The following is a 12,578-nucleotide window of genomic DNA, read 5'->3' on the forward strand; positions in this document are numbered from 1 at the left end:
GAATCTCTCATCTGATTCTCGATGCCCAAACAACCGACAGCATGAATCAGATCCTGACTGTCCAATTGCAGCCAGGTATATTTTTCTCTGAATTGCCTTGAAAATTTGCAAATACCTATAAATAAATAAATAGTAATAATACGTGTATATAAAATAGGGTGCATAGTTGACAGTATTTTAATCAAAACAGTGTAAAAGCCACCCCACCGCTACAAAGTGTACCCAATCAGGATGGTCCCTAACTCCTGTAGTTCACCTTGCTACGTGCCAGCAGGCCACAAAATAGACAGGACCCAGACCTGACTGTTTAAGCACCTGCCCGTGGAAACACATTGCATTTATACCAACATGTATTCCTGCTCATTTCTTTGGTTTTGCTTTAGCTTATGATACTTTGAACATATAGGGGCTTGGCTCCCCCTTTTTGGTCTGTGCGTTTCATCTATATAGCTTTCCATGGACAGGTGTTTAAACAGTCAGGTCTGGGTCCTGCTCTGCCCCCCGTCAATTGAAGCCTGCTGGCACGTAGCGAGAACTGCAAGAGTTCGGGACTATCCTGATTGGGTACACCTTGTCGTAGTGGGATGGCTTTTATGCTCTCTTGATCAAAATAGTCTCAACTAAGTACCATATGTTATTTACATGTACTATTCAGTTATTTATTTATTTACTGCAGGGTATTTGCTCATTTTGTTCTTATTCTAAGTTTTGTTAATGGCCACAGTGTGAATGAGCCCCTAGACATTGCACTTATATCAATCTGTGTTCCAGCTAATTTTTTGGGCTTTACAGACATAATACAGAATAACATTATTGGTAATAACATAGTACCTACAGATTCTCTCTCTATAAAGTAGCCAGCAGTTATAATGAGAATCTTCTGGAGCCATCAATAAATGGAGACATTTCACATGCAAATCTATGCCGATGGGAAGGGTGATATTTCCTCAGGCTCAGCAGGCTACCATTAGCCTTTCCCCATTGCAGTTAGCCTCTCCAGTGTAAAATGCCTTATAACATGTAATATACAATTATTGCCTGCACTATTCTAAACAATGAGAGCTATTGAAGACCTCATTCAGACGTCCATTTACTAAATGCGTATTCTGTCTGTGTTTTTCTTGGACAGAACACATTATAGTCTATGGGGCTGTTCAAATGTCCATGGTTTTTTTCTGGTCCCTGTGTCAGAAAAAAAAAATCACAGATACATGTCCATTTTTATATGAGTCACAGATCAAAATTAGCCATACAAATCTATAAGTCCATGAAAATCACAGACTGCACACAGATGTTATCAATGTGCTGTCAGTGATTAATACTGTAATGTATGAGATGCTTTGTTCTTTATTTTTTTTCATACTTGAAATGCTGAAAAAATGGGTACAATTTTAATACTGTTAATAGTTTATTTTTGTCAATTAACAAAATGCAGAGTGAGAGAACAAAAAAGGAAATCTAAATCAAATCAATATTTGGTGTGACCACTCTTTGTCTTCAAAACAGCCTTAATTTTTTTTAAGTACACTTGTACACTTGCATAAGGTCAGGGATTTTATAGGATCATTATTGTCATATGTAGATCGAAACATTGTAATTAACTGAATAAGAAAGTTACAGGCTTAAAACTGGGTGAGGAACAGCCATGCTGTGCTACAAAGGGTGAGGTTGTTGAAGACAGTTTCACGTCACAGGTGATACAACATGGCATAACTAAGCACAACAAGACACAAGGTAGTTATACTGTATTGGTAAGGTTAAAATGACTGGTGAAAATGATTCTTCAGGTTAGTGCGATTAGTGATATCAAACTTTTAGCAAAATTTTATTTGTGTCGCTATTTTCTGAGACCCCTAACGTTTAAATTTTTAGTCTGATTGAGCTTTGTGAAGGCTTATTTTTTGGCGTGAGGTGTCTATTGATTTCATTTTGGGGTATAAGTAAAATTTTGGTTGCTTATTTCATTTTTCAAGGAGTTTCTGTGGCCAAAATAATGTGATTCTGGAGTTTCGATGTTTACAGCATATAAAAATCATGTTACTCTATTATATTTTGATAAATGAGACTTTTACAAACACAGCAATACCACATGTGTATATTTTTTTCACTTAACTATTTTTTCAATAGGCAAAAAGGGGTGAGGAGGGTGATTCAAAGTTTTATATTTTTGTACTGCAGTAAAGAAGAAAAATCACAGTATCCTATGAACGCCAGCCACAGTCTGGTTTTCCTAGCCCTGGCTGTCATGGTAAGCATCAGCGCCACGGGAGGAGGGCGATGGGCATGTGGTAAATAACGCCTCTAACCTGGTCCTCGCACTTTATATGCCGCTATCAGAGTTTGACTGCGCCATTTAAGTGGTCATCAACAATAGGCGGTGCTTGGTTCCACTGCTGTTAGCAACCATTGTCTGCAGATAATGGTGCATGCTCAGTTCTGAGCTTTCATCAAAGACTAGGACCCGACATACGACAGAAGAGTATGTCATATGTTGAGATGGTGTTAATGGTGTCCTCAATGCTGAGAAATTCAGGCAGATACTTATCCATCATGTAATACCAATACCTAGGTGTCTGATCAGCTCCAAATTTATTCTGCAACAGGACAACGACCCTAGACATATAGCCATTGTCATTAAGAAATATATTTGAGTAAAGAAGAGCAAGGAGTCCTGGAAGTGATGATATGGATCATACATAGCCCTGATCTCAACATCACCGAGTCTCTCTGGGATAACATGAAGATACAGATTGATTTGCGCAGGACTACAGACACAGAAGATCTGTGGTTAGTTCTCCAAGATGTTTGGAACAACGTAAATGCTGAATTGCTTAAAAACTGTGTGCAAGTGAACCGAGAGGGATTGATGTTTTGTTGCTGCTTTGAAGGGAAAGGATGATCACACCCAACATTGACTTGATTAGATTTCTCTTAGGTTCATTCACTTTCCATTTTATTTAACAATTATAAACGAGTAATAATTCTATTTCAAAAGCTTAACAAATACTATTTTTTCTCATTTTTTGATGTGCTCACTCCAATTACTTTTTGTAATCGGATGGTTTGGTCCTTACCAGGGAGGCTTGGCGACCATACCATTATCACAGCAATCTAGGGTCTGGAACATGTATTTTTCGGCAGATGGTAGCTGGTAAAAACTGAATAAGCAGAAAAAGAAAAGCAGAAAAAAATGGGAAAGGGTTAATATGTTTGGTACATATGTTATTTCTTAAAAATATAAAAAGTGTCATCTGTTTCAAAAAGTACCTGAGCAGTCTGCCAAACATGGTGGAAGTATTAACCAGCTCAGTGCTGAGAATTAGTATATACCCAGTAAAATGGTGAGGAGTCTGACACGTGAGTGACATGGATGGGGGGCTGCATGACGCACATTCTCACCCCCCATCATTACATCACCAGCCTAGGAGCTTTGTTTATCCTCACGTGCTGTGCAATGTGTAAGTCCAGCCCAGTCTCTGACCTATACACAAGCTGCAGCCAATCACATACCAGCTTTATGACATCACTGACCAATCAGCTGAGGCTACTGTGTGTCCTACCAATCAGGATGCAGCAGAATGACAATGCTCCTGGCCATAAAGAAGGGGAGAGTGGTGCAGATCATAGTGAGGAGATGTCACTGCACAGAGAAGAGAACAGCAGAGCCAAGATAGTAACCAAGGGAAGTGTTCCCTGCACTACAGCCATGTCATGTAATAACCGGCAATATCCTCACTGCTTAGGAGGTTTTTTTTTCTTTACTGTAGTGTTTATTTTTTGTTACAGTTGTAATGTGATATATAGTCTTAATCACGGGTGAGTTTAAGGCCACGTTCACACGTTCAGTATTTGGTGAGTATTGTACATCAGTATCAGGAGTGGAACAATCAGAGGAAAAGTATAATAGAAACACATCACCACTTCAGCATTTTTTACCCCCTACTGATTTTGGCTAACAACTGCTGATGTAAAATACTGAACGTGTGAACATGGCCTTACACAGACCTATTAGGGGAGGAATGGCAGGCAACGGCGCTTGTTTCAGGCAGAAAATCTACTGGAACCCCCAGCAATTCCAAGAATAGGTGTCTCAATACTCAGAAACAGGATCTGCAGAGCCCCGTCTTGAAAGTAGCGGAGGTGAACATGTTTCACTTCTGCTCCATTCATTGTCTATGGGACTGCGGTAAATAGTGGGACACTGATGTCCGCTTTCTGTAGACAATGAATAGAAAAGAGGTGGAAAATGCAGCTTGTGCCATATTCCAGACTGAGCTTTACATGACCCAATTCGCAGAATCATTGGGACCACAAGCAATCAGTAAGATATGGATGGAGGAAAACTTTAGATTCTGGGAATACCCCTATAAACAATACAAGTGCCTGATCAATTGCATAGTATGTGTGTCTGTGTAATGCAGGGCAGGACACATCCTCCTGAGCGGAAGCCTCTCTTTGTAACTACTCCATTTTTTTGGTCGAGAAATGTTAATCATGAAAAGAAGGCTTCACTCTTCAATAATAAAATGTAAGCCCTTATATAGTAATCTCCGTTATGAGCAGTAGAAAAAGTTTTTCTCTCTCTTTTTTTGGACTCCATGCTACTTATTATGGAATGGTAATGCTGCGCCCCCTGGTGGCCATTTTGCTTTTGGCCAAAAACGAATTGTAACTAATATGCGTTGTTCAGATTGGATATGTGAATAAAAGGATTGGCAATGGTATTCACATTTCTATCACATCTAGATGCTTTGAGACATAAGCTCCAATTCATCAATTATTTTTATTAAGGTTTTTTTTTTGTTTGTCTTGACTTTTGTGTGTGTGTGTTGGCGGATTTTTTAGCCAAATACATCAAAATGTATGTCCAGTGTTGTTGCATTGACCCAAATTCAAAGATGCTTACATGCTTTTTTTTAGCTCTTTCTGCACCTATTTGCAGTAAAAAGTCATACAATTCTTTCAAAATGTTGCAAATCGGTCTTTAACTCCACAAAAAGGAATATTAGACAGATTTTGTGCCGCATTAGGCTAAGTTCACACATCTGATTTTTTTACTGAGCCTGCACATGGACCCATGGTGTTTCATTGATCCATAAACAAATTTGTCTGATCCATGAGACTCGGAGAATGACCTATTCTCAACTGTTTTGTTGATCAGACTCGGCCATTAGAGTCTAAGAAGATCCGTTAAACACAGATGAAAAAAGGAAGACAGACTTTGTTCTTTAGTTTTCCATCTGTGTTTCATCCGTTTTTCACTGATTTATTACTAACAGTCAATGGATAAAAAAAGAGAAAAAACAGATGCAAAATGGATGAGACACGAGAGAAGAGCAGTTAATTTTACACGGATGTAAAAATGGAGACAGATATGTGACTGTAACCTTAGGGTACTGAAGTACAATTGTGCAAAAAATTACCAACATTTCAAAATGTTGCAAATTATGAATTAGGTTAAAACCTTTGAACTACCAAAACTACACCCATAATGCAAATAAAAAAAAGGCAAAACCAAAAAAAGTTAAAGGGGTTCTCCACCCAAATCATAATTCTGCCAGAGGTAGGCCAGGCTGTTAAAGGGAATCTGTCACCACTTTGGAGTTTCAGACCTCTACTATGGCCATACAGGGTATAGAAAAGTAAATCTATACTTAACTGTATGGCCCATAGTAGAGGTTTGATTGCAGAGAAATGTGTTTTTATAAACTCGGTTTTGCACATGCTTGACGTTCCCCGGACGCCAAGAAATCCCCGCCTAACTGTTTATTATTCCCCTAAATACCCGCCTATATGCTTAATTATTATATTCCCCCCTCCCCTGCACGTCACAAGGGCCTGTGATGTGCACTGTGCTCCCTGACCTCCCGGGCATGCGCAAAGCGCCGCTCACATAGAGCACGCTTTGCTTCATCCCGGCCCCGTCTCTCTGTACTCTGCGCTGCAGGGTTGTATTGCGCAGGCGCGGGGAGTCATTGTCACTTCCCGGTGCCTGCGTAATAGAAACCTGCGGCGCAGAGTACAGAGAGACAGGGTCGGGATGAAGCAAAGCGCGCTCTATGTGAGCTCTATGTGAGCGGCGCTTTGCGCATGCCTGGGAAGTCAGGGAGCACAGTGCACGTCACAGGCGTGCAGGGGAGGGGGGAATATGATAACTAAGCAAATAGGGGATTTAGGGGAATAATAAACAAATGAGCTGTCATTTCTTGGCATCCGGGGAACGCCAAGCCTGTGCAAAACCGAGTTTATAAAAATACTTTTCTCTGCAATCAGACCTCTAATATGAGCCATACAGGAATGTATAGATTTACTTTTCTATAACCTGTATGCCCATAGTAAAGGTCTGATATCTCCCAGGGGGTGACAGATTCCCTCTAACACTATGCAACAATGCATAATCACATACGGACGGTGCTCACTGCACCAGCGGTGCTGCTCCGACTCTCTCTGCCGGGCTTGGAGTGATGATTGATGTCACTGGTTACCAATGACCTGAAGATAAGGTTGCCATATATACCACCAAAAAATGGTAAAGAAAGGGATGTACTTTTAGTGTTTTGTCTTTACGCTTAGACATTTAATTATGTTATAGTCCTTAAAGGGGTATTCCCTTCTCCAAGACCCTATTCCAATATGTAGTAGGTGTAATAATAATAATATTAGCAAATACCTCCAATTAGAAATGTAGTATAGTTCTTCTGATTCACTAAGTCGCTATCCTATGTGCAGGGCATTGGAGTAGCTTAATTATCCATAGTTACGACCACTAATACAGTGACAGTTAGTTGTTAGTGGTCGTAACCATGGATACCTAAGGTCATGCAATGCCCTGCACATGGTAAGCGAAATAGCGTATCAGAACAGCTATACTACATTTCTAATTGGAGATATTTGCTAATATTATTATTATTACACCTACTACATATTGGGATAGGATCTTGGAATTGGGAAGACCCCTTTAAGTTCTAGGGTGGTTGAGGGGTTGATGCTGATAATGTGATTAATAGATAATCTACAACTCTATCATTTAAGCATTATGTTGCTTTAGCCTCTGTAATATCACTCCAAATTACTGGCCACTAGGTGTCCTCCTTCTTACTCGCTTTCCAATTCTTGTCTCTTGCGACATAAACACCAGAATGGATTAAGGGAAGTGTTGGGGGGCTGAGCTTTTCAGTTCATGACAGACAAGCTTTTGGACAATAGCAGAAACAATGTATTCTGTAATGTGAGGGAAAACAAGTTCTAGAACCTATAGTGCTGGCAGGATTCTGATGAACTGAGATCACCCATTCAAAAAGTGTGAATGGCAAATTACAGAGCATGAAAATTAGGAAAGTCCCTGGACATATTAGACTGATATGTGAGAATCTCTGGTGTCGAGTGTTCATATTCTCAGTTTAGCTATTTTTCCATCTTAAAGGAAGTTGAACAGCGGTGTGCTACTGGCATTCACCTGACTGTTATTTCCCTTGACTGATAATAAAGAAGCTATCACCACTGTGACTAAAGCAGGGTCCCAATATGTTCAGGCAGAATGGAATGATGTTTCCTATCCTAAATAAGTAAATAGAGAAACCTCTGAATTGTTGAAGATTTTCCTACTGACACTCTTGATTTATCGGGTAAGCGGGTCACTTACCAGTGGGGTGTAATCCCTATGGAGGGCATGACACTACCATTCCTCTGCACTATAGGCTGGCATAGAAGTGACACTGTCCCACAGCTGCAAGTTTTAATGATTGATCTGTTACAGATAATTTGGGTCACACACATTTTGCAGTTCGATGCATTTGTATATTCTCAAATGTGTCTAAACTAGCACGACACTCCACCCCACAAAAAAAAGATGATGTTCTTCAACAAAATTACAAGGTTTGGGCTATAATTATAGGGTTTCTTCCACTCTTGTCCATGGCTGTGTCAAGTATTTCTCTTCAATTCCATTCAAGTTAGAGGGGTTAAGCTGCAATACCGGACGTAGCCTGTGAACAAGAGTGGCGCTGTTTGTAGAAATAAAGCAAACCCTGTCTGTTTAATATTTTCATGTACATGTACAACCCTGAAATGTCTGGGGCCAAAGATGTTTTATATCATGCTCATTGGCTGTGGACGACTAATCTTTGAGGGACACACTGATAACCCCAAAACCAAAATATGAAGACTTAGTGGCTAATTCCCAATGACTTGGACGTCAATGTATCTGCTAGATGTATCTGGCAATTATATGGACACGGGTTATGAATGCCCTCTTCCAGAAAGTGATTTGTAACCAGGACCTCATCCATCTATGTTTCCAGGGCTGCTATAATAAGTGACTTACGTAATATGTAATGACACGCGCTCACAATCTTGCCTCCAGAACATTAGTGTGTCTTCATGTACATTTCATCAGAGCTTATAGTGAATACATTGCTAAGTCTATAGATAGGAAAAGACTTTTACCAGCATGGAAACCAAAATACATTCCCCTAAATTATTTATTATAATGAACCTACATACAGCCAATTATACGATCTCTTAATCCAGCATCAATGGGACCGGTTCAGTGCCAGATTACCATATATGCTGGATTAGAGAAAACATTCATCCTTATTCTGTATATTATAAGTATTATATAATTCAGGATATGTGGTAGTCTGTAAGGTGGTTAACCATCAGGAACCATGGACTACGTTAAAGGGGTTATGCAGTGCCTGTTACTTTCGCATAGGGAGGTGATGTGTTAGTCAGCCACTTGGGAGGTATTGTATGTGGACAAGTTACTATGCACAAGCGTCTATTCTGATTAATATTCTAATTAATTAATAAACACAAGCAATTTACCCTACTAGCAATGCATGAGATCTGCAAGGGCCAACAAACGCCATGTCAGTATTGCATGTCACCTCCAGATGCAGAGACGCTGAGTTCAGTGATTGGCTGCAGCAGTGATGAGCTCTGTAGTTGTGGCATCACCGTTGCAACCAATACGCAGAGGCTGAAGTAGTGACGGAGAGTCAGTGCTGGACCCGGGGAGGGGGGCAATACCACCTGATTTTATTGTTTTCACATAGCACTGGCCAATAAAGGGGAGAAACCTAACAGTGTAAACCCCTCGAAGAACAAAAGCTCAACTCTGATTGCTTGCTATGACCAACAAAAGGTATATGCACACAACGTCTTTTAGACACCGGCATACCTGCGGAGTTTTTGAAGCAGAATACGCTTCAGAAAAACACCAGCGGTAAAGTAACCTGATAGTAGGTTTTTGTTATATAATCTGACATCAGCCTGATGTAGGGTTCCAGTGATGTGTCACTTAGTTTACTGGGTGCAGCAGTTGTGACAGAATCACAGTTTTCTCTGCTGCAGATCTAGCAAAGCTCAGAATGTTGCGTCTGCATGATTTATGGCTGTTAGTCAGCCTCAACACGTGAGAATTCCCTAACAAAGAGGCAATCCCTGCATGTGTTGAGGCTGTCTAACAGCCATAAATCATGTAGACGCAGGGACTCGAACTTAATATACGAGCACGCCAAAGATACTAGGAAAGCACCATCGCGTGCTCGGCGAAAGGGTTAAATTAGCACGCTCGCTCATCACTAGTGGCTAATATATTAAGGGGCAGATTTACAATTTCTGACTTTTTTGTGCTAATTCTTTAATTTGGCATTTTAATTTTATACTGATTTATTCATGTGGCACACAGCAATGTATGAATTTGGCGCGTTAGGACTCCTGCCACCATGCAACAGAACGCTGTCGAACGTGACAATCTCAGTTCAGAGTGAGTGAGCGCTTGTATGAAACGCCCCCTGTATTTGTGCCAAAACCAACTTCAAAATGTAATAAATGTGTTGATATGCCCTCATGGCGCAAACATCGGATTATTTTGGCATGCATCAATGATACATTTGTCTAAATTGATTTGAGCCAAAAAACATGCAAATAGACCAGAAAACAGGCGCATCCATAGTAATAAATGTGTCCCTTTTTAGATCAGTTCCTTACAGTGACGCGCCCAGGGGATGGGGACGACTCGTACCCAGGCCTTTGCCTGGTTTTGGAGATGTCGCGGTGGTCGGCTCCCGGGCCCGTACCCTGGGGTCACTCTTGAAAAAGGGGATTGGAGCTTGGGGGCTAGTTTCAGTACCTTTACCGCAGATGGTAGTCAAGGTACGGTCCGGGGTACTTGTAGGTAGTGTGCACTTCTGGACTTGCTCCCCAGTGAGCGGGTGTAAGGCCTCCTTTCTGTATCTTCCTGTCTCTCTCACTGGAGCTTCTGACCTGCCTGGAACAGGATCTAGCTTCTTTGATGCTTCTCTCACCCGTCTTGCTTGGCGGCGAGGGCTTTCCCACTGGTTACCACGATCCCTGGACGCTGGGGCTTTCGTGGTACCTAGTCCTCTGAATGTGCGGTATTCACGGGTGGACTGAGGGATATGAATTCCTCTTCAGTATGCCGGATTCCCTGCTGGGCATAGAGATCCCAATAGGCTCGGGCCCGGTGCCCGGCTTGCATCAGGGGACAAACCCTCTGTGGTTCCTCTGTCCCTCATGGCTCTTCTCTCCTTGCCTTCTAGCCAACTCTAGGCTCTCACTGGCCAGACTAGCCCGCAGCTTGGGCCTAGCCTGGTTTTCAGCCACACAGACTTCAGCTTGTCTGGTGCTGCAGCATCGTGTCACACTCACTGCTTCCCACTGACTGACTTGCTGAACTCCACCCCCCAGTATATATATACCTGACAGGGCTCCATCTAGTGGACTTGGGTGGAGGTGTCTGCATGTATTGAGGCCACTGGGGAGAATCCATCTGTGCAACATCCTGGAGTTCTGTGACAGCCTGCAGCCGCAGGGCGTCACATTCCCCCCTAGTAAAAGTCAGTACTCCCGAACTGAAACAAATTTTTGTATAACAGGTAACACAAGGATAACATATTTTTAAACATTACAATTTTTCTTCCCTTTATGGGAGGCACTTGGCTTGAACGTTGCAATAACAGATTTAATAAACATTATTTATGCTTTACTGTAGCGAAAATATTTTCTTTCTTTTTAATATATATAAAATACTTTTATAACAATTGAGCACACGCACATTAGCAGCAACACAACTTTACTTTTTGCAGCGACCAGTTTTGATGAGATCCCTCCTCGGGTGTGTCCCTCTCATCCGGGTAAGCTGGCTTGTGGGGGACCTGCTCCAAACCCCCAACGACGGTCCTGGGCGGGCTGCAGGACTGGTGTAGGACCACTGGTTCGGCCACGCCAAGCAGGTTTTAGTGGTGGTGGTCTTGTGAAAACCACCAGGGGGCACCTCAGGAGGTGCAAACTATGTACAATGATGGGACCGCTCATAGTTCACAGACTCCAAGTTCAGGTTAACTTATACTTAACAAGAGAGCTACCAGGGAACTAGTAGCTCAAGGGCGCCCCCTCCTGGGCTGCGCCTCGTTATGGGAGGTGGGTGACCCGTCCTGGTCATCCTCCTGTTCAGTCAGGGTGTCCTGTTCCAACAGTTCCCTCACCCTATGAACATTTAGGACACGCTGTAGAGTCATGGGCACCATCCATGCCACAGCTCCTGCTGGTGTGGCTACTGCTCCTGCCCGAGCAGCGCCGGGTGCAGACTGGTCATCTGGGGCATTAACTGGGGCCCCGGCATGTTGCTGATCATCCGCCATCGCTGTGCCCCCCTAGTTAACTGCGGCCTACCTTCCGGCTTCTAGCGCTGGCTGCGGTCCTCCAGACGGGAACAGAGGAGTTGCCCGTCGAGCAACTCCGGTGCAGGACCTTGCGTCTCTGACGTCAGGGCGTGCGCTTCCCGGCACAGCGGTCTCCTTCCAAAACCTGACGCTGCGTCAGTGCGTGAGGCGGGGCTTGAGCTTCGCGTGCTTCTAGCAATCACGCCTCTCCGATTCCCGCGGTTACGCCCCTCTTGTTCCCGGACGGCGACTCGAAAATGGCGGACAATGGCGGGAAACAGCGGCAATTGGCGGGAAAACTTCACCACGGTAAGTGTTACAGTCTTTTAAGGCGCTCAGTACCCGGTGGCAACGGGCAGGAAATCCTGTTCGTGACGCCAGGAAGAGTATGACGTGCCCAGGGAATGGGGATGACTCGGTACCCATGCCTTTGCCTGGTTTTGGGGATGTCGCGGTGGTTGGCTCCCGGGTCCGTACCCTGGGGTCACTCTTGAAAAAGGGGATTGGAACTTGGATAGAAATAAAAAATAAAGTAAATAGTTCGTGATGCCACCTGTGGTACCTGGTAATGATTACCAGCGCTGCTTCAGACCTCCGGGGGTGATGGGATGGCAGCTGAGTTGTTTCTGCTCCCCACAGGTGGAGTGGGCCCCCGGGGCAGAGATGGTGTGAAGGGATGCAGGAGAGATGGGACCCAGCCGGGTAAGAGGAAGAACAGACACACACACCGGGGCTAGTTTCACTACCTTTACTGCAGATGGTAGTCAGGTACGGTCCGGGGTACTTGTAGGTGGTGTGCACTTCTGGATTTGCTCCCCAGTGAGCGGGTGTAAGGCCTCCTTTCTGTATCTTCCTGTCTCTCTCCCTGGAGCTTCTGACCTGCCTGGAACA

At 43.2% G+C, this 12,578-nt stretch overlaps 1 long non-coding RNA gene across 1 annotated transcript; it reads right to left on the reverse strand.

Moving 5' to 3' along the window:
• Positions 1–614: 614 nt before the first annotated feature.
• On the reverse strand, positions 615–3,460 carry LOC141271019 (uncharacterized). Its single transcript, XR_012321796.1, has 3 exons — positions 3,268–3,460; positions 3,075–3,158; positions 615–1,182 (listed from the first exon to the last, which is right to left on the reverse strand). It is a non-coding gene; the product is annotated as an uncharacterized lncRNA (long non-coding RNA).
• Positions 3,461–12,578: the final 9,118 nt, after the last annotated feature.

This window comes from Phyllobates terribilis, unplaced genomic scaffold, assembly GCF_046119375.1.
Source record: "Phyllobates terribilis strain yellow unplaced genomic scaffold, ASM4611937v1 Scaffold_5__5_contigs__length_657084704, whole genome shotgun sequence".
Taxonomy (NCBI): domain Eukaryota; kingdom Metazoa; phylum Chordata; class Amphibia; order Anura; family Dendrobatidae; genus Phyllobates; species Phyllobates terribilis.